Below are 23,557 nucleotides of genomic sequence, written 5' to 3' on the forward strand. Positions count from 1 at the left end.
TGATCGTGACAGTTTTTTGTCGAACATCGTCACAGGTGGTAAACACGGGTTCATAACTTCGAACCGGAAACAGAACGGCAATCCATGGAGGGATGCCACACCATCTCTCCTCCATACAAAAAGTTCAGAGCGGCACCCTCGACCATCTCTGAAGGGATTATTCTGTTTGATGTCTTCCCTCATCGTGCAATGATCAACTCTCATGTGTATTGAGATACCCTTGCGAGGTGCCAGGCTAGTAGTGTATTTAACACTAAATTCTTCGAGAATCTTCATATATAAATGATGCTCTAAGCCCCCCCCCCCCCCCTATTCTAACTCCGACTTTTGTAGTTGCACATGGATTAAAAAGAAACGCGAACTGGCTGTAATCGACCCTGCAAGTGGGGTAGAAAAGAGTTTGGTACCTGCAATAATTTAATTTGATAGACATTAATTAAATAAAGGAAAGTTTCAGTAACGTAGTGAGAAATGAAAGGGTTGCTCTACCGATTAACAGAATGAAAGTTCTGTCCAAAATAACAATTTGATTTATTATGACTAAACTCAAAATCATAAACAAAACACATGAAACATTTACGATACATCAAAATGGATCAAATTGGATACTGAAATAAATGCTGTGAATGTGAAGTTGTCCATAAACTAGATTGTGACATTTATGACGATGTGGTATGTGGAGCCAATCCCTTGCAACTCAAATCTTAAGAGAAAACACACAACCAACCCAACATTAATTGCTGCTACAGTAGTGAGAACTCAGACAATGAACACCCAAGACAGAACAAAGTTAGAAAAAGACGAACAGGCGCGCTCTGCTGAGCTTTGATTATCACAGTGCAAATTCCCTGATCTGCCGGTGCTGCGGACATACATTACCAAGCTGTCTTCTTAACTGCGCCGGCCGAAGTGGCCGTGCGGTTAAAGGCACTGCAGTCTGGAACCGCAAGACCGCTACGGTCGCAGGTTCGAATCCTGCCTCGGGCATGGATGTTTGTGATGTCCTTAGGTTAGTTAGGTTTAACTAGTTCTAAGTTCTAGGGGACTAATGACCTCAGCAGTTGAGTCCCATAGTGCTCAGAGCCAGCCATTCTTAACTGCAAGGACACGATCTAGCGTACTGGAAGCGATGGCTGGTTGCTTCGACGTCCCGTCGTGGTGATGATAATGTCGCAAGTATAGCCCGAAACAAATTGTCCTGGTCTGGTTGTTCCAGACTAAAGACTTCCTATCAATACAAATGCGCCTCTGAGGGAGACGAAGAAGGCTCGCCACACAATCACTGACGGTACAGTGATTGATTTTAACAAGCGAAGTCACACAGTAACTCCGATACAGTCAACTTTAGCCAAAACTGCCCAAGACAGACAACATAGGCCGCTTGTACGCAGAATGCTCAATTGCCAACTGTACTCAGAATGTTACGTTGAAGTCAAAACTTCAGCAACTTTGTTAAACAGTTACAATCAAATAAAAGTATATTAGACAGCCAACGGAAGGCAGGCTGTCCAGAGCAGCGAGAACTCAGTCTGGTAACCTACTCCAACCGAAAGACGAGAGCTGACTACCACAAGAGAACCCGTACAAACCGAACACAGAACATTCCCGCCCCCACGACAGTGGCCGTGGTCAAACGTTCCGATCAGCAACTCGAAAACCGGCGGAAAATTTATTGCCGAAGCACTACCATTCCACCAATGGAGATTCTTGGTGCCAATTTCTGCGCCGATTTTGCTACGTCACGGAGCTATGTCCTGAGCAAGCTAATCACAGTTATGATTTGGCAGAAAACGCGGGAATTTGCCCGCCAAGACTGCCTGGGGACACAAGCCATTCCCACGCCTCGCTGGTAGCCCGCCAGAAAGTGTTTTCGCTAAGTTTCTGCGACGTAACGGAATCTCTAGCCCAACCGCTCCTTCAGGCCCCTGCAGGCGTGTCTCCGCCGCTCTACTGACAATGTCGGCGTCTGGAAAGCATTCACTCGACTCCCTCACACCCGTCGGCTTAACCCTTTCAAGATCAGCAGCGCCCGGCTGTCACCGGACCACCCGGGTGACGAGAGACGCTGCGTGGGAAGTCCACGTGTGAAGGAATAGCGACTTTTCACCACATGGAATTAGAGAGGAAAATCGAATTACTCAGAGTAAGATAGAAATATGAGAGGGGGCTTCTGCCACCTCTCACCCTCAGAAAACTGAAGAAACGAATTCAGCGCGTTTGTCACCGTAGAAGTGCAAACGAACAACTTCATCGGACTGTTCTTCTTCATCTACTGTACAGCCCATATCTCGCACTTTCCATCTGTTTGGCCCAATGAAGGATGCACTCCATAAGAAGCAGTATGTGGATGATGAAGAGGTTATTGGTGCAGCAAGACGCTGACTCCGATGTCGACCAATAGAGTGGTACAAGCTCTCCCAGTAAAGTAGCGTAACGCCGTTGCATTGAACGGAGATTAAATTGAAAAATAGAGTTTTGTCGCCAAAGTAGTGGGGAATAGGCCTAATATGGTGTTTCGGAATTCTGAGTAAAACCATCCTGATTCCAGAAAAAAATGTGTTGCATTACTTATTGAATGTCCCTCGTACAGACGCTGCCATTACAACCATATTATAACTTTCATATTCCCACTCCCGCCGGGAATTCAATCAACTAACACGCTTCGATAACGAAATCTGTCCTTGATATATACCTTCCTCCTAACCATAGCCCAGCTGTATCCTAACGTATATTGTGGATTCGGGATTAGTTAAGAACGTGACACCACGGCGACAGATCGACGACGCCATTAACATGGTAGAGACACGAGACTTAAGAAAAGATTAATGGTTGATGTAACTAACATCCCAAAAAATTAGCAAAATTACATCCGATAAACTGGGCCTCCACTGGACCAGGAATGTGCTTATTATTAGCGACTTCAAGCAAATTAAGAACATGAAAGTAACAGACCAGAGCGGAAAAGTAGGAACACTGATCACGAACGGAAATGTAACTATACTAACCCGCAAGGTACATAAGAAAGGGAGTCGTGCACATTCTTTGGTTTTACCAACTCAAACCAGTCACAAACCAACTAACAAGGCCACGGGCTACACTACACTTCAGCCTTTCTATGCAACCACATAAAATATACGCTGAAGAGTTCTGCGACACAAACGAAAGTTGGCATGCGTGTTTCTACATCTGAAATACGATGTCTATTCAAATTTCAAAACAGTCGCATAAGGGTGGCGCAAGTAGCGCCACTATGAGGATAGGAATGAGGTTTGCTTTAAATACACGTTGTAACGGTCTTGGGTGTTAGTTACCTCTGTGATGGGACACGGTGAGCTGATGTTAGTCGAGAATGCCTTTAAGGCTACAAAGTCATTATCAACACCTCATTGAGTTTGAACCAGGTTGTGTCACAGGGCTACGAGAAGCTGGATGTTCCTTCTGCGATACTGCAGAAACACTTGGCAGGAATGAAGGGGCTGAACGTGATGGCTAGCGGCGGTGGTCACGAGAATATGCGGTCACAAGAAGACCGGGGTCGGGACGGCCACGTGGCACTACCGAGAGGAATGACTATCGTGTTCGGTGCGGGTCTCTGGCGCCTCGTACTGAATCTGCAGCAGCACTTTGAGCAGCAGTTGGCACGACAGTAACAGAACGAACTGTTACACTTCGATTACCTCAAGGACAATGTGGGGTCACCGCCAGACACCACACTTGCTAGGTGGTAGCCTTTAAATCGGCCGCGGTTCATTAGTATACGTCGGACCCGCGTGTCGCCACTATCAGTGATTGCAGACCGAGCGCCGCCACACGGCAGGTCTAGAGAGACTTCCTAGCACTCGCCCCAGTTGTACAGCCGACTTTGCTAGCGATGGTTCACTGACAAAATACGCTCTCATTTGCCGAGACGATAGTTAACATAGCTTTCAGCTACCGCTTTTGCTACGACCTAGCAAGGCGCCATTACCAGTTACTATTGATATTGTAAATAATGTACAGACAAGAGCTACGTTCAACATTAATGGATTAAAGTTAAGTATTCTACCAGTCACCTCCTTTTTTCTAAGTTCTAATTTCCTTGTCCTGTTCCAGACCTCACGCCAGCCTGCGTGAGCTTAAACGCGTGCCTTTCGGCTTCCTCTGAATTTAGTGGGTTGGTCTCCTGCCAATCCACAACAGACAGCTCCGAGCCAGATGCCCTGTAGCATGCATTCCACTGACCCCAAAACACCGCCAGTTGTGACTTCAGTGGTGTCAAGCGAGAGCTAATTGGAGGGCAGGGTGGAGGTCTGTTTTTTTTTTTTTATGAAAGCTGGTTCTGCCTCGGTGCCACTGATGGCCGTCTGTTTCCCTTTTTGACCCAGTTCCATGCTGCTTGTTCTCTAATCTTTGTGTCGAGTGGACAAAGCCCCATTAGTACTGTTAGTGCTCCCCCCGGAGTTGTTCTATATACCCCTACTGATCTCAGGAGCATATTTCGCTGCACTCTCCTTACAGCCACGGCAGGCATGACCCTCGTGAGCCTGTGAGCCCAGACTCCTGACACATATCCTACAGTTGATGTCAAAATACTGTTGTGATATAGTTTTATTAGTTCTGGTAGCAGGTGGAATCGTTTGTGTCCGATCGCTATTAGATTGTTGAGTGTTTCTAAAGATCTTTGTGTTACGATGTCAATGTCTGCTGTATAATTCCACCTCTCATCGACGACTACTTCCAAGTTTCACGCCTCGTGGCGCCAAAGAACTGGTGAGCAGTCTATTCTCACGGTCGGATTTCTAGCTGGTTGTCCCTTCAGCAGTAAGTATGTGGACTTGCTTGGTGAGATCTTCATTTTGACCGTGTGGCACCGTGTACTCAAGATTGATATGGCCCTCTCAATTTTTGGTTCTAGGTCTTCGCGGCTACGACCGCCAACCAGCAGGAGGAGGTCGTCTGCGTAGGCTATGCCTTCTAGCATTAGAAGGAGGCCAGTTGAGGGCCTGCAACCAACCAGTCTGCTTTCTAGACACACTTCACCTACTTCCGGATTTATGGTTTGAAGTGTGATTTGTATGACAGCGGAAGGACTCTCGTGGTTATACCATGCATCCTGACTGCAAATTTGTACGTCAGTTCAGTGATTCGACCTGCTGTGCTGCCATTGATTAACAGCATTCCAGGGGGTGTTTCCTAACAGGATAACGCTCGTCCACATACCGCTATCGTAACACAGCATGCTCTACAGAGTCGATCAACAGATCTGTCTCCGATCGAGTACGTATGAGACAGCATCGGACGACAACTCGAGCGTCATGTACAACCAGCATTAAGCGTCCCTGTATTGACCGACCAAGTGTAACAGGCATGTTACTCCATCTCCGGTACCTGTGCAACACAATGCATGCTCTTTTGCATGCTCGCACTCAACAGTCTGGCAGTGACACCGGTTATTAATGTACCAGCATTTCGCATTTGCAATGTCTTATCTCGTGATTAACCTGTGATCTTGCAATGGTAATCACTTAAATACACTCCTGGAAATTGAAATAAGAACACCGTGAATTCATTGTCCCAGGAAGGGGAAACTTTATTGACACATTCCTGGGGTCAGATACATCACATGATCACACTGACAGAACCACAGGCACATAGACACAGGCAACAGAGCATGCACAATGTCGGCACTAGTACAGTGTATATCCACCTTTCGCAGCAATGCAGGCTGCTATTCTCCCATGGAGACGATCGTAGAGATGCTGGATGTAGTCCTGTGGAACGACTTGCCGTGCCATTTCCACCTGGCGCCTCAGTTGGACCAGCGTTCGTGCTGGACGTGCAGACCGCGTGAGACGACGCTTCATCCAGTCCCAAACATGCTCAATGGGGGACAGATCCGGAGATCTTGCTGGCCAGGGTAGTTGACTTACACCTTCTAGAGCACGTTGGGTGGCACGGGATACATGCGGACGTGCATTGTCCTGTTGGAACAGCAAGTTCCCTTGCCGGTCTAGGAATGGTAGAATGATGGGTTCGATGACGGTTTGGATGTACCGTGCACTATTCAGTGTCCCCTCGACGATCACCAGTGGTGTACGGCCAGTGTAGGAGATCGCTCCCCACACCATGATGCCGGGTGTTGGCCCTGTGTGCCTCGGTCGTATGCAGTCCTGATTGTGGCGCTCACCTGCACGGCGCCAAACACGCATACGACCATCATTGGCACCAAGGCAGAAGCGACTCTCATCGCTGAAGACGACACGTCTCCATTCGTCCCTCCATTCACGCCTGTCGCGACACCACTGGAGGCGGGCTGCACGATGTTGGGGCGTGAGCGGAAGACGGCCTAACGGTGTGCGGGACCGTAGCCCAGCTTCATGGAGACGGTTGCGAATGGTCCTCGCCGATACCCCAGGAGCAACAGTGTCCCTAATTTGCTGGGAAGTGGCGGTGCGGTCCCCTACGGCACTGCGTAGGATCCTGCGGTCTTGGCGTGCATCCGTGCGTCGCTGCGGTCCGGTCCCAGGTCGACGGGCACGTGCACCTTCCGCCGACCACTGGCGACAACATCGATGTACTGTGGAGACCTCACGCCCCACGTGTTGAGCAATTCGGCGGTACGTCCACCCGGCCTCCCGCATGCCCACTATACGCCCTCGCTCAAAGTCCGTCAACTGCACATACGGTTCACGTCCACGCTGTCGCGGCATGCTACCAGTGTTAAAGACTGCGATGGAGCTCCGTATGCCACGGCAAACTGGCTGACACTGACGGCGGCGGTGCACAAATGCTGCGCAGCTAGCGCCATTCGACGGCCAACAGCGCGGTTCCTGGTGTGTCCGCTGTGCCGTGCTTGTGATCATTGCTTGTGCAGCCCTCTCGCAGTGTCCGGAGCAAGTATGGTGGGTCTGACACACCGGTGTCAATGTGTTCTTTTTTCCATTTCCAGGAGTGTATGTTACCTACACAAATGTATTCCCGAAATTTCATCACTCTAATGATTTTTTTGGTGTTGCGATTTTTTTTTCTGTCGGTGCATTTACGTCCAGCAAATAGCACGAGCTATTGTTGCGCTGAAGACAGTTCTTCTATAATCTTCTATAATCCCGGCCGAAGACATGTCTGGAGACCCCCTGGACAGCAGTGAGCTACCAACGTGACTGTCACCCGCCATAGGGCCGGGCAACCGGCAGTGGTGGTCTGGGGTGCCATTCCATTTCATAGCACGACCCCTTTGGTTGTCATTCGCGGCACCCTTGCAGCACAGTGATACGTTGAAGATATTCTACGACCTGTTCTGTTGCCTTCATGGCAAGGCATATTGGGTTTACATTGCAGCAAGATAACGAACGCCCGCACAAGGCGAGAATTTCTACCGCTTGTCTTTCGTGCATGCCAAACCCTACCTTGCCCAGCAAGGTCGCCGGATGTCTCCCTAATTGAGAACATTTGGAGCATTATGAGCACAGCCCTCCAACTAGCTCGCGATGTTGACGATCTAACGCACCAGTCGGTCAGAGTGTATATAAGGGGAAAGGTCTGCAGCAAAAATCTCGAGAAGTTCTTCAACAATTTACTTCAGATTTTTACACGATTCTCTAATAAACTTTCAGATGGCCATAGGCAATATATTTTTAATGTATGTAATATACATCCATGCACATTATAAAAATGTATGTATGTTCCACATTTCGCCCTAAACGATTGGACCGATTTCAACCAAACTTCATACACATGTCGATTACTGCCTGGAAAGAATCTCTGTTGGGGCAGGAATGCTCTACCTATCGAAGGCGTGGGGATGGGGGTAGAGGATGCGTTTCTTACGACGCATGAATACCAGACTTTATTCGTCCAATATTTCAGAATACTGACTGACGTGAAACAAACTTCACACATAATTTGAAACCTTCAAGAATTTTTTCCTCGCTGACAAACCTCACAAAATGATGAAAAGGAAAAAAGTTATCGTTTACCATATTTTCGTTGTTCACGCAGAAAAATTCCGCGTCAGGCATGACGTTTAAATTTATTACTTAATCTCCTCGTAACACATTTCACAAAAGTATTCACACACGGCGCTGAATGTTCCGAGAAAATTATATCATTGTACAACACATAATTCAGGAGATACGACATCATAAACATTGATCTGTGTGAAAACGAAACTGCAGGGCAAAATTTGTTGGCGATATAGGTGAAATATGTGTACAAATACCTGTGAAAATACGAAATTTATGTGAAATATATGTGACATGTGTGTGTGTGGGCAAAGCCCAAAATGAAATCTCCCTGGATCGTTTTTAGCCAAAATTGGTACACATATTACTTACCATCTGGAAAGCAATATAGCGAGGGTAAGAACCAGCAACCTCTTATTGGGATGGGGGTGATAAAGTGGAGAGAAGGAGGAAGATGAGATGCACAGACAGAGTGGGGGAAGAGAATATGGAGACAGATATGGGGGAGGAGGAAATGGACAGAGGAAGGAAAGAGGAGGAAATGGACAGAGAGAGAGGGGGGGAGGAGTGAGGAGGAGTTAGAGGAGGCAGAAAGTGTTGAACTAAGAAGGAAGAAGAGGAGATGGGCAGAGGGGGAAGGAGCAGATGGACAGAGGGAGGAGCAGCAGATGAACAGAGAAATGGAAGGAAGAGGAGCAGATGGACAGAGAAATGGGGAGTAGCAGATGGACAGAGAGTGAGGGGGGGGGGGGGGTGGACAAGATGGACAGAGTGGAGGTGAATGAGGTGGACAGAGACAGGGGGGAGAATGAGATGGACAGAGGAAGAGAAGTAGGGGACAGAGGGAGTGAGGAGGAGTTAGAGGAGGCAGAAAGTGTTGAACTAAGAAGGGGAAGGAGGACATGGAAAGAGGGAGAAGGAGCAGATGGACAGAGGGAATAGGGGCAGGTGGATAGAGAAAGGGGGAGTAGCAGATGGACAGAGAATTGGGGTATGGAAGAGACAAACAAGTGGGGGTGGAGGAGATGGATAGAGAGAGGGGGAAGAAGGATATGGACAGGGAATAGGGTGGGGAGATGGACAGAGAGAGAGCGAAGGAGATGGACTAATAGAATTGGATGTAGGAAGGAAAGAGGAGGAAATGGACAGAGAGGGGAGGAAGAGATGGACAGAGGAGGAGGAGGAGATAGAGGGAGTGAGGAGGAGTTAGAGAAGGCAGAAAGTGTTGAACTAAGAAGGAAGTGGAACCTGGACAATGCTAGTAACACTTAAAGGGGAATGATAGCAAAAATCTTGAGAAGTTCTTGGCCGACTTACTTCAAATTTTAACACGATGCTCTACCAAACATTATATACTTATGGTAGCTGGACATCTTTATGTGTTGTTATTTACATCATACATTAATTTATTGGTCATCTTTCGCAGGACCTTGGTCGTTTGTAGATTGTCTTTTATTTAATTATAATCTCCTATAATGAATCTAACGATTCTTACACGATGTGATTCTTCTGGTTCTAAGGACTCAGCGTAGTCCAGATGATCTCTTCAAGCAGCTTCTTGCTTCCCTCTCTAATTTTTTCGTGTATTGTTATCATATTAAGTTCATTGCACATGTCTAAGCTGTGTGTCCAGCATGGTACCTTCTTTAGAACAGTCCGTAAGCAACGGGTTTGAATAGTTTGTAGCATTCTTATATTCGTATTACAACCTGTTCCCTATGTGGCGAATCCGTATAACGTTGATTGTAGTATTGTCATTTTATACAGTATGAGTTTTGCATGTGTACTCATTCCCGAAGTTGCAAGAAACGGACAATTTTATGAATTAGATTTATCATTTTGTCTTTTTTGTTGGTAATATGATTTTTGTATTTTGGGCACTGCCGAGTATTATTCCGGGGTATTTTTACTTGGTGTGTCCAGTTAATGTTTATGTTACTAACTTGAAATGTGTCTCTTAGTTCGGCCTTTTTCTCCTGAATAGGATGGCTTGAATTTTTCACCATTTAATCTAACTTGGTTTTCAGTGGCCCATTATTCAATGAGATTTAGCTGACATTGCATTCTGGCAATTACAACATTAAGGCGCCTCCTGCAGGTTATGACCGCCGTGTTGTCTGCGAATTGGGCGAGAATTTTCTGCGATAGGACTAGGACATCATTTATGTAGATTATAGACAGTGTTGGCGATGGGACTGAGCTTTGTGTATGTCTTCTTCAAAAGGTTTTTGTGCTTGAACACAGTCTCTGGAACGAAGTATTTTCTGTTATTTAGGGAGTTATCAGTAAGTTTTGCATAACAATCTGACATTACCTCTAAGTTATGCCCTTTGGCTATAAGACGTTCCTTCCAAACCCTGTTATACCGTTTCTCTACTTCCAAAAATACGACGGTCGTATAATAAGCTCTACCCATGTTATATACAACGTTTTCTGCTAATAGAAGTAACTACATCTCTGCTGACAGTATTGACTGGAATTAGAGCTGTCCTGACCGAATGCTCGCGCTATTAGTGGTTGCCTTAATCGTTGAACAGTGTTCGGTCAGATACCTCAGATAGTGTTGGCAACAAACTGTTAGGCTTGCGGTTATTTGTCTACTTTAAATCTTTGCCTGGCTTCGAAATAGGGACTATATGCGATGTCTTTCAATATATGGGAAAATATCCTTGCAATAAACGACGGCTTCCAAGGCAAGTTTTTCGTCTATTCATTTGAGATTGCATTCTGGGAGTGATTGAATGCCCAGATTACTTTCCTCGCTTGTGATGGTGGTGGTAGTTGCGGCAGACTTAAACAATTATCGTCCTATTTCTTTATTGACATGTTGAAAGGGTCCTGTAGCCACCTTTCATTAGTCCGGTAGCCCATTTTCATTACCATTTCTCTTTCTTTTCCTTGTTTCTCTTTTCTCTTTACTCTCATAATGGCGTGATTGAATGAATGCGGTTGTGTGTCACGTTGCTAGACGGTGGCGTAGTCTGCTGCAGAAAGTCTGCGATAGTCGTACAGATTTAGCAGCAGTGGTACGGAATAGCCAACTCTCGTAGTGGTCAAGTCGGCAAAGAGGTTTTCGCTACTTGTGAGAAATCCACCTGCGTTAGGTTGGTGGCGGAAATGGCATCTTTGGGTTTTCCGGGCCACGCGGAGCGTGGAAGAGGCTGGAGAAGCGGGAGGCAGTCGGCCGCCGGTACGGGAAGCGTCCACAGCTGTGCTCCAGTCTAAGAAGGGTGAGTTAGACTGCCCGCGTGGCGCGTTGTTACTCGGCGAGGGGAGAGCTGTTAGCGTTTGGTCTCGCTTTTCAAATCTGGAAGATTGCTTTGCCTTGTTGCAGCAAGGAATGCAAAACTTTGGCAGATTTTCCTTTTAGCAAATTTCTGTAGCAGACTTGGATCCGCCGGAAGAGCGCCACACAAAGGCGTCGATAAGAAGTGAGCACTCGCTTCTGTATGAATGTCTGTTTGCCTTCAGCTGTGCCTGCATAAGCTTTCACCTTTCTAAATATTTAGAGCTTTGCCTTCTCGTAAATTTTCCTTGCTTTATGTGTCTTTCGTCCGTGGGGAGCCAACAACGTGGTAGAACATTATAGTTGTTGGGCTACCGGCATCACTAACTGTCCGATCGCATGTTTGTTTTAGATAACGTTAACAGGATTGTGTGATGTGATATTGTTGGAATTTGGGCACTATACCTAGAAATTGTGTCTCCACAAACCACGTGTTATCAAGAACCGTGTACATGCCTCACATCCTTATCTTAGGAATAAATGATTTTATCTACAATTTTCTCTTGTATTCCGAGATTACGTTTTTGCACCTAAGCCACTCACCTCGTAGCTTTCCCGTTAGCACATCCAATGCGTTTCCTCATGCACAAGTCCAGTGATTAGTCTCCCCTTGTATTTTATAACAAATGCTTTAGATTAAGTCTTATTTTCAGGTGTGTTGCTGGGAGCTGATCTTCTGCACAGTGTTCTTGCATGTGCTATTTTATTTTAAATGTTTGATTGTCGTGAACAGTGCACGGGGAACACTATTAATTACATCGTATCCCCTATGAGCGACATCACAACGTATGCATTTTTGTGAGTTTTTGGTCTGTGATCAAATTAATTTATTTTCCGACTCGACCAAATCTTTGATTAGTTGCATGGTTAGAGTCGGTGGCGACCCTACTCTTCTCGCTTTAATTTCATAAGCAATAAGTATTTCCATTCCCAATAATAAGGAATAACCCGTAGTAACAGGTTAGTTACAATGTTTTTCCAAAATATTCGAAAAAAATGAGGTACTAGAGAGAAGTTGCACACTTAAGCGGAAACAATTTGCTTAGCCTATCACAGTTTGGATTCCAGAAAGGTTTCTCGGCTGAGAATCCTGTTCATACATTCACTCATCAAATAGCACAAACCGTAAATAACAATATATCGCATGTCAATATTTTTAGCGGTCTCTCCAAGGCGTTCGACTGTGCAGATCATGATACTCTCTTAGAAAAAAACAAGCTTTATGGAATTGTTTGTTTTTCACACAGGTGGTCTGAATCATATTTGACAAAAGAAATGCAAAAGATTGTGCTGAATGATTTAGACAAAGTTGGAAAGGTAGAAAGTTTTAGTGAATGGGGTTAAATCACAAAGGGAGTCCCATAGGATTCAATTTTGGATCCACTCCTATACCTTATACGTACAATGGCCTTCCACTTAACATTCAACAAGCAAAATTGCTACTTCTTGCAAACGATGCTAGTGTTAGAATACCTCTCATTAGAGAGAAAGCAACAGAAGAGTCAGTAAATGATATCTTCCAACGAATTGTTAAGTGGTTCCCTGAAAATGGACTCTCACTAAATTTTGAAAATAAAGCGCACTACACAGAGATCTGTACAACAAATAGCGTCATACCAACAACTGATGTAACACATAAGTAGGAGTCAGTAAGTAGAATAGAATGCTCCAATTTTTTGGGTTTATGTACTGATGAAAACTTGAACTGGGAGAAGCATATTACTGAGCTTCTCAGACAATTAAGTTCAGTTGCTTTTGGTCACGTAATTGGTAATCTTGGACACAAACATATGAACTTTCTGGCATATTTTGGATACTTCCACTCAAAATTGTCGTACGGAATAATTTTGTGGGGTACCTCATCACTAAAAAAAAGTATTGATTGCACAAAAGCGAGCACTAAGACTGATATGTGGTATTCACCGACGGACGTCATGTAGACACCTCTTCAAGGAGCTAGGCATTTCAACTACATCTACATCTACATCTACATCCATACTCCGCAAGCCACCTGACGGTGTGTGGCGGAGGGTACCTTGAGTACCTCTATCGGTTCTCCCTTCTATTCCAGTCTCGTATTGTTCGTGGAAAGAGGGATTGTCGGTATGCCTCTGTGTGGGCTCTAATCTCTCTGATTTTATCCTCATGGTCTCTTCGCGAGTTATACGTAGGAGGGAGCAATATACTGCTTGATTCTTCTGTGAAGGTATGTTCTCGAAACTTTGACAAAAGCCCGTACCGAGCTACTGAGCGTCTCTCCTGCAGAGTCTTCCACTGGAGTTTATCTATCATCTCCGTAACGCTTTCGCGATTACTAAATGATCCTGTAACGAAGCGCACTGCTCTCCGTTGGATCTTGTCTATATCTTCTATCAACCCTATCTGGTACGGATCCCACACTGCTGAGCAGTATTCAAGCAGTGGGCGAACAAGCGTACTGTAACCTACTTCCTATGTTTTCGGATTGCATTTCCTTAGGATTCTTCCAATGAATCTCAGTCTGGCATCTGCTTTACCGACGATCAACATTATATGATCATTCCATTTTAAATCACTCCTAATGCGTACTCCCAGATAATTTATGGTATTAACTGCTTCCAGTTGCTGACCTGCTATTTTGTAGCTAAGTGATAAAGGATCTATCTTTCTGTGTATTCGCAGCACATTACACTTGTCTACATTGAGATTCAATTGCCATTCCCTGCACCATGCGTCAATTCGCTGCAGATCCTCCTGCATTTCAGTACAATTTTCCATTGTTACAACCTCTCGATACACCACAGCATCATCTGCAAAAAGCCTCAGTGAACTTCCGATGTCATCCACAAGGTCATTTATGTATATTGTGAATAGCAACGGTCCTATGACACTCCCCTGCGGCACACCTGAAATCACTCTTACTTCGGAAGACTTCTCTCCATTGAGAATGACATGCTGCGTCCTGTTATCTAGGAACTCCTCAATCCAATCACACAATTGGTCTGATAGTCCATATGCTCTTACTTTGTTCATTAAACGACTGTGGGGAACTGCATCGAACGCCTTGCAGAAGTCAAGAAACACGGCATCTACCTGTGAACCCGTGTCTATGGCCTACGCTGTCACAATACCTGTTTTCGCTAGCAAAAACAATAAAAATAAATGTCGTGTGGCACCACGGTCTGGGGCAAGCAAGTCTTTGAATTGGACGCCACTTCGGCGACTTGCGTATCCTGCAAACCAGCGACACCTGGTTTCCCACGAACAGTCATCTATTCAGGTACCAGTCGGGCCCAACGTTGCTTAACTTCGGTGACCGTGCGGGAACCGGCGTTACCAACGTGGCAAGGCCGTTGGAAACACTACTGAAATTCGTCATAAGTAATCCATCACAATTTGTGAACAGTGATGTACATACCCCACAACTCCAGAGGAAATAAAATGACCATTATTACCCACTGTTAAAGTTGTCAGCGCCTCAGAAAGGAGTTCAATATGCAGCAATAGAAATTTTTCATCATTTCCCCAACAACATAAGAGATCTGACAGGCAGCGAAGCCAGATTTAAATCTAATTTAAAATCACTTCTCCTGCACAACTCCTCTTACGTTTGATGAATTTCTGCTTCAAAATTGGTAGCCAATAAAAAAAGACATGAGCTACTTTTTAAGTATAGTTGCATGGTTAGGAATAAAAGGAATGAATCGTTGAAATGATCTATGAAACTTGTAACTGACTAGCACATTTAAGCCTATCGTCTCCGTACCTACACGCGTTTTATTGTCTTCGACTGGTACATCATGTACCATATCTTGAGTCTCGTACGTGTCCGTGACAATCCCTGTCTTGAACAGGGGGTCGTAAGTTAAGCCTTTAGGTCCTTGTCGTTTTCTGCGGTTTGGTTTCTCTAAAATTTCTAACGAGACTCCAGTCTTTCTTTGTTCTTCGTAACAGTTGTTCCACTCTCTCGTCCCATCTTTCGATTCGCCATTTAATTGCTCTGCGGTGTAGTTCACTGGTTAGATGTGCCATTTCTCGTTTGTCAGCAGGATTTCTGAAACTTTGCCTTCGTTATCGTGCCCTGTTCTTTAATGTTTTTAAATCCTGTAATAGCGACGATAATTAGCCGTAGTAGTAGTTGTTGCTCTCAATGATAACGGAAACACGTTTGAATCCCTTTCTGATTTTAATTGCCAGAGTATTTACAGTTTGACCGTGTTGTACAGAGGCATGGTTGGCCTGATGTTATTATTTAAGTAGCAGCTGTGTTGTCCACAGTTCGTCTGAGTCTTTGTTTGTGGGTTTGGTGGTTCCAGAGCCCTAGAGACGACCAGTTTGACCAGGTAGTGGTCAGATGTCAAGTCATTTATCGTTTTTAATCTGGGATCTACTCGTCTGTGTTTAACATGACGTTGCCTAAGCCATTTGGTTGGTGATTTTCGTTGCGTGGCATGCGCGTGGGTTCTAGTGGATCCAACGTTAGTGCTTACAGTCTTCCTTCGAGTTCGTGGAGTCTGAGGTTATTTCGCCTTGAATTGCAGCAGTAATGTTTCGTGGTTATCATACCTAACGGAATATTCTCCCGAGCGTGCGAAAAGCTATGGAACAGTGGTTTTTGTCTTATTGTACATTGGCACTCTGACACACTACAATATACGTGATTTATCCGTGGAGCCGGCCGGAGTGGCCGAGCGGTTCAAGGCGCTACAGTCTGGAACCGCGCGGCCTCTACGGTCGCAGGTTCGAATCCTGCCTCGGGCATGGGTGTGTCTGATGTCCTTAGGTTAGTTAGATTTAAGTAGTTCTAAGTTCTAGCGGACTGATGACCTCGGAAGTTAAGTCCCATAGTGCTCAGAGCCATTTGAACCATTTATCCGTGGACCGTACTCGCACATTCCACCACTGCCTCAACACGAGTGTAAGCCGTTCATCTTAAACAACGAATTATAAATTTTTCTACTAAAACTGACTGCGAATAAGAAAATGTTTGCTGTGCTGTGAAAATTTGCAGTTTCGTTTTCTTGCTCGCAGTCATTTTTAACCACGATAGCTTATTCACTTATTCACAGTTCCGAATATTGACAACCATCAGCTATGTAATAAAATTACGGTAATGAAAATTTGTGCCAGACTGGGACTCGAACCCTGAACGGTGTACAAGTTCAGGTCGACACATGATTGATAATATATGGAAGTTTGGGTCTGGTCGTGAGGCGTGTGGATGGTAAGACGACCGCTCGCGATAAGAAGGAAATCCGGGTTTGAGGCCCGGTCCAGCACAAAGTTTCATTGACATCATTCAATTATACAATACAGCTGATGGTTGTCAATGGTTCAAATGGCTCTGAGCACTATGGGACGTAACTGCTGAGGTCATCAGTCCCTTACAACTTAGAACTACTTAAACCTAACTAACCTAAGGACATCACGCACATCCATACCCGAGGCAGGATTCGAACCTGCGATCGTAGCGGTCGCGCTGTTCCAGACTGTATCGCCTAGAACCGCTCGGCCACGCCGGCCGGCGATGGTTGTCAATACTCGCAACTGCAAACACGTTTCATATGCTTCATGACGGTGTTGTTTTGCATGCATTTCCGAAGGAACATCACATCTTACCTTTGGAGAACACAGGCACTGCATTATTGTATAGTATTAGATAAATTGTTTCTCCCATATACAGGGTGAAGAAAGAATGCCACTGGTGGCAGCCAGCAGCTGTCCAATTCTAGACAAAAGTGTTTCTAACAAAACCTAATCCCGCCATTACTGTAGTAGAAATGCAGTTTAAGAAACGTGCCCCTGGCAATGCTGTAGCTGCATGCAGCGTGCCCAAGAATGGTGGCATGAACTCTGCACTGTGCAACATCTGTACAGTTAGTTCAGTAAGACGCGGTAACGCCGCAGAGAACGGATATGCACACTCGCCGAGGTTCGAGTCGCGTGTGAGTCATACTTTTTTTTCAGTTAAAGCATAAATTCGTATCCAATTTACACCGTCACAATGCGGTATCTTGTGTATTTCTTTCTGTTACTGTTACCTTTATTGCCGGCCTGGGTGGCCGAGCGGTTCAAGGCAATACAGTCTGGAACCGCGCGACCTCTACGGTCTCAGGTTCGAATCCTGGCTCGGGCATGGGTGTGTCTGACGTCCTTAGGTTAGTTAGGTTTAAGTAGTTCTAAGTTCTAGCGGACTGATGACCTCGGAAGTTAAGTCCCATAGTGCTCAGAACCATTTGAACCATTTTTTTGTTACCTTTATTAAAACATTAAGACATACCCGCCAGGTTAGCCGAGAGCGCTAATGCGCTGCTTCCTGGACTCGGGTATGCGCGCCGGCCCCGGATCGAATCCGCCCGCCGGATTAACGACAAGGGCTGGTGTGCCGGCCAGCCTGGATGTGGTTTTTAGGCAGTTTTCCACATCCCTGTAGGTGAATACCGTGCTGGTCCCCACGTCCCGCCTCTGTTACACGACTCATAGACATTTGAAACACATCCGCACCTTTCCATGATTACACTAGACGCATACAGATGGGGTACTCTGATTCCATCCCAGGGGGTACGGGGTGGTGGCAGGAAGGGCATCCGGCCACCCCTTCAAATTAACATGCCAAATCCGATTTAACCACGCCAACCGCGCGCACAATGCGGGACAAAGGCGCAAGCGATAGATAGGTAGATTAAAACATTAAGACATAACATGAACTTCTTAAACCGTAAACGAACACTTTGTTTCGTCCATGACACAAATAAAGACAACAGAAAATAATAGTGGATACATTAACATCGTCTGTATCCAGTGAGGTTCCAAAAAAACACAGTGGCTAAGCTGCACTAGACTGCGCATTATGCTACGCACAATAATTCCATTTTGTATGTTTGACGTCAGACTTACCTTCACAGAGCCGGTACATACACGTATGAGCAACGTTCACTCCGGAGAAGATGTTCACACCGACCCCTTGAATTTGCAAACGTGTCGCTCCTCGCTGGATCATACTTCGCTGAATCCTACGCACCACACCTGCATCCACCATTGCCGAAGCGACATGTACGCGAGCTATTGGGTCGTGTACATCCATGGCTGCCGTATTATAAATTTGTTCCTCTAAGTGTCCCCAAAAACAAAAATCTAGTGGATTACGGTCCGGAGAATGTGGAGGCCAGAACGTTGGACCTCCTCGACCAATGCTTTTCCCTGGAAATGCTGCATTTGAACGGTTACGCATATTCAATCACCAAGTGTGGTGGTCACCATCATGCTGAACCCATAGCTGTCGCCGAACACCTAGTGGATCGTTTTCTAATGAGTCAGGCAAAGCAAAGACACGTACGATACATGGACGCATTAAACTTATCTGGCAATAGGTAAGGGCCCAAAAGGACTCCTCCAACAATTGCAGCCCACAGGTTTATGCCAAAGCGTGCCTGAAAGCCACTTTCACGGGTCACAGGTTGGTTGTGATCCAACCAATAATGGCTGTTGTGGTGGTTGAAAATACCTTCGCCAGTGAAGCTAGCTTCGTCAGTCCATACCATGTTATATATAAAATGTTCGTTATCTTCCGCTTGGTGCAAAAGCCATTCACAAAACCGTACTCGTCGAAAGCGGTCTTCTGACTGTTGGTGTTCAGTTAACATGTAATGATATGGATACAGTTCTTCATCGTGCAATTCTACAACAACCAGTCTTTGAGATTATGTGTAACTGCCTTGCAATATCACTGCTACTTCGTCGAGGTGATGGGTGAAAGGTTTCAAGAATCTCGTCCTCTGTTTTTGGAGTGTGTCTAGCCCTTGAACTATCTCTGTGCACCGTTACTTGTGGGCGATGATTAACGGTTTCCCGATGGTGTTGCTCCATGCGACGAAAAACTTTCTTATCGGGGTAGCGTTTTTGAGGGTATCGTGCAACATACTCACCTTGGTTATCGGGTGCATCCAGCACCAAAAGCATATCGACATACAAATCGTCTGTGTATTCCATCGGGAAGCTACCCTAAATGAACTTGACAGGACCAATTATAGTCGTGCACTGCGTGGTTATAGGCACATGCATACAGTTTAATGGGTCTCACTGTCATGTGATAGGCTATTGTCGTGCGATAAAATGATGCCCTGCTTCTAAACAACGAGAGTTAGGGAACAGGCGTGTAAATAATAAAAAAACTGAGGAGTATTCGAGCTATAGCTTCATGATGAATGAGGGTTTAATGTCACAGCAGTCTACTCAGATAGCTACGAGTGATACACATTCGTCTGCACATGTCGATGCGCTGCACGATGTGTCATTGTTGCCACGTTTCATGCGTGTGGTTTCAAAAGGCCTACACCTGATTTTTCCTAGACAAACTTTTGTTTTGAATCTGTATGACGAATCGCATGCCTATCTCCAAGTGCGGCATTTTTTCTTCGTCCTGTATATTCCTATCTCATTGTACATAATTTTAAACGTAAATTGTATATACAACAATACTATGTTTTGTTTTCTTCCTCGCAGTCGGTTTTACGAGAAAACAGTGAAACTGAATTTATGGCTTATCGACTTACGATTAGAATACTATTACATAATCTGAATCGTCCGAAACTTAGTAATCCTACCCGTTCGCAGATTAAAACTATACGAAATACTGTCATTGAAGCTACTGTCCTCATAGATTTAGCAGCTGGAAAGGTCTCTCTAATACCCCATTCAAAAATCGTCCCAACCGTTTTACCCACTCGTTTTAAGCGACTTCAATTCCCAATCAACATTTCGTTTGCAGTAACAAGATCAAAGAGAGGGGAGAAGAGGTGATGGGCAGAAAGAAGTAGCAGGAAGAAGAGATGAACAGAGAGAGAGAGAGAGAGAGAGAGGACAAGAATATGATTAGGACATATAACCAATACCCACAAATATTTAGTAATTTCGAAGCATTATCGGGTTCTCTATTTCGACTTAAAAACATAGTTTTCACTTCACTGGAAAACTTGAAAAGCTGTATGAAGTATGGATCGAGTAAAAATCATCATCGCTCTGTATGCTATTGAACCCCGGTAGGAAACAGTGTCTGCTATTTCTTAGAAAACAATAACGAAACAGATGAACTGTCCTCCCGCTTTCCAAATACAGAGAAAAATGGTCAAAAATTAGATGACAGATTTCAGCAACAATGCTTAGATCATGCAGACTTAGAAGTAGTTTTAAGGAAGTGAATAAATAAATATTTCTAATACATAACAACGTTACTATGGATGGAACTAATCTGAGTTGTCGTTCCATGTTACTACTTGGACTACCCAAGTGGTGTAGGTAACGATGTGCACTTACCTTTGGTTCCTGGTCTCATAGCTCCTACACCGTTTCAGATTATTGTACACCCTAACTTCATCGACGTGTACTGGAGATTTAGCCATTGACGAAGATACAATTTCAGCACGCCTTTAAAAATGATGATGCCGAATAAATTTTATGTGTTTGATAATTTAAAAGATAAATAATGAACGGCTGAGGAATGTAAGGATATGGATATCGTCCTTTGCTGGAGGAACTAGACTGAAAATATCAAACAGTAGAGTTTATTAAATACGATATATCGTGAATATATTACAGAATTTAAGATATAAAATACATTACGATCCTTATTTACATTTTCATACAGCAGAAAATACATAATTACTGTCGATGAGGAGATCATAGGAATTAACTGTTTCTTTCCCTCACAGTTGTGCTGTTGCAACATTTCTCTTTTAATATGGTTACTGCTTAAGGCACGTCAAGTAATAGTCTCGACTTTGAACCAAGTGTATGTCAACAAGGAAAGCTCGCCTTAATGCAGTTATCTTTGTTTAGGTTTGTTTTTTCTATAAAGGACGGAATTTAAGCTGGTGGATGCAACAACATATGCGTCAGGTGGAAGTAGCTAGAAATTTAACCCAATTTTCTTATGTGAAGACATACAGGCACTGGAGGCTAGAGATATGAAATCCGCCTTCCGTAGTATCTTCACAACTTAGCTTAACGTAATCCGTTTGATATCACTTGCCTGGGCCTAAACGAAGCTACACGTTCTGTTGCACGGTTCTGTTTGAATTAAGAGATGCAAATTGTGAGAACAAATTGATTTGCTACCACCACACAAGGAACTAACTGGTTGCGTTAGAATTTATAAACTCATAAATTCACAAGCAAAAGATAATCTACTTTCTCGAGAGAACGGCTGTGAAATATTTTTAAAAAATCTGCAAAAATTGTTCATCCTTGCTGCAGACTACTTGTACTTCCGCGGGAAATCAGTCTGCTATTGGGCATTTGTAGGAACAAGAACTGTTTAATGTCATGGCGATGATGCCATCACATACTGTCTCATTTTGAGTCACTGAAAATAGTCCCCAGTGCCAAATATCATGGAACCTTCGCTACTAGATACTGACTGAAGTACGTTGTCTGGCACACAAACACAAACCACAGCACCTTGGAAACAAGAGATTTCTTGCAGCGGATAAACATTATGGAACCGCTACGTGGTGCTAAGCACTTGTTGCGCTGCCACGCGCAAGAGAGCTTACAGGTGGTGGCAAAGCACCTGTTGCAGTGTCGGGTGGAGTCGAAAGGTGGCAGTAGCATGACCGCTGGAGGACCCATGAAATTCTCACACTGTGTCTTGGTAGTTTTACATAACCTCTCTATTGGTAACAGTTTTCGACGGTTGAAGTACAGGGTGTTTCAAAAATGACCGGTATATTTGAAACGGCAATAAAATCTAAACGAGCAGCGATAGAAATACACCGTTTGTTGCAATATGCTTGGGACAACAGTACATTTTCAGGCGGACAAACTTTCGAAATTACAGTAGTTACAATTTACAACAACAGATGGCGCTGCAAGTGATGTGAAAGATATAGAAGACAACGCAGTCTGTGGGTACGCCATTCTGTACGTCGTCTTTCTGCTGTAAGTGTGTGCTGTTCACAACGTGCAAGTGTGCTGTAGACAACATGGTTTATTCCTTAGAACAGAGGATTTTTCTGGTGTTGGAATTCCACCGCCTAGAACACAGTGTTGTTGCAACAAGACGAAGTTTTCAACGGAGGTTTAATGTAACCAAAGGACCGAAAAGCCATACAATAAAGGATCTGTTTGAAAAATTTCAACGGACTGGGAACGTGACGAATGAACGTGCTGGAAAGGTACGGCGAACGTGCACAGCAACCACAGAGGGCAACGCGCAGCTAGTGCAGCAGGTGATCCAACAGCGGCTTCGGGTCCAAATGACACCAAATGACGCCAACGTCCACGTATCGTCTCATGCGCCAGAGTTTACACCTCTATCCATACAAAATTCAAACGCGGCAACGCCGCTACCATTGCTGCATGAGAGACATTCGCTAACGATATAGTGCACAGGATTGATGACGGCGATATGCATGTGGGCAGCATTTGGTTTACTGACGAAGCTTATTTTTACCTGGACGGCTTCGTCAATAAACAGAACTGGCGCATATAGGGAACCGAAAAGCCCCATGTTGCAGTCCCATCGTCCGTGCATCCTCAGAAAGTACTGGTCTGGGCCGCCATTTCTTCCAAAGGAATCATTGGCCCATTTTTCAGATCCGATTACTGCATCACGCTATCTGGACATTCTTCGTGAATTTGTGGCGGTACAAACTGCCTTAGACGACACTGCGAACACCTCGTGGTTTATGCAAGATGGTGCCCGGCCACATCGCACGGCCGACGTCTTTAATTTCCTGAATGAATATTTCGATGATCGTGTGATTGCTTCGGGCTATCCGAAACATATAGGAGGCGGCGTGGATTGGCCTCCCTATTCGCCAGACATGAACCCCTGTGACTTCTTTCTGTGGGGACACTTGAAAGATCAGGTGTACCGCCAGAATCCAGAAACAATTGAACAGCTGAAGCAGTACATCTCATCTGCATGTGAAGCCATTCCGCCAGACACGTTGTCAAAGGTTTCGGGTAATTTCATTCAGAGACTACGCCATATTATTGCTACGCATGGTGGATATGTGGAAAATATCGTACTATAGAGTTTCCCAGACCGCAGCGCCATCTGTTGTTGAAAATTGTAACTACTGTAATTTCGAAAGTTTGTCTGCCTGAAAATGTACTGTTGTCCCAAGCATATTGCAACAAACGGTGTATTTCTATCGCTGCTCGTTTAGATTTTATTGCCGTTTCAAATATACCGGTCATTTTTGAAACACCCTGTATGAAGAAATGTTTGGGCTCTTTCCTTTAAAAGGCAAAATTTTAAAACAAAGGACCAAACAGACCCATACAGCAAATGTTTTTCGCATGAAAATTTTTTCACTTAGGGCTATGGTATCGGAATACCATATGATAC

General features: G+C 44.8%; 1 pseudogene; it reads right to left on the bottom strand.

Annotated features, from left to right (window-relative positions):
- Positions 1-14,443: 14,443 nt before the first annotated feature.
- Positions 14,444-14,563, bottom strand: LOC126476627 (5S ribosomal RNA; annotated as a pseudogene).
- Between the last annotated feature and the right edge of the window lie 8,994 nt (positions 14,564-23,557).

This window comes from Schistocerca serialis, chromosome 4, assembly GCF_023864345.2.
Source record: "Schistocerca serialis cubense isolate TAMUIC-IGC-003099 chromosome 4, iqSchSeri2.2, whole genome shotgun sequence".
Lineage (NCBI taxonomy): Eukaryota > Metazoa > Arthropoda > Insecta > Orthoptera > Acrididae > Schistocerca > Schistocerca serialis.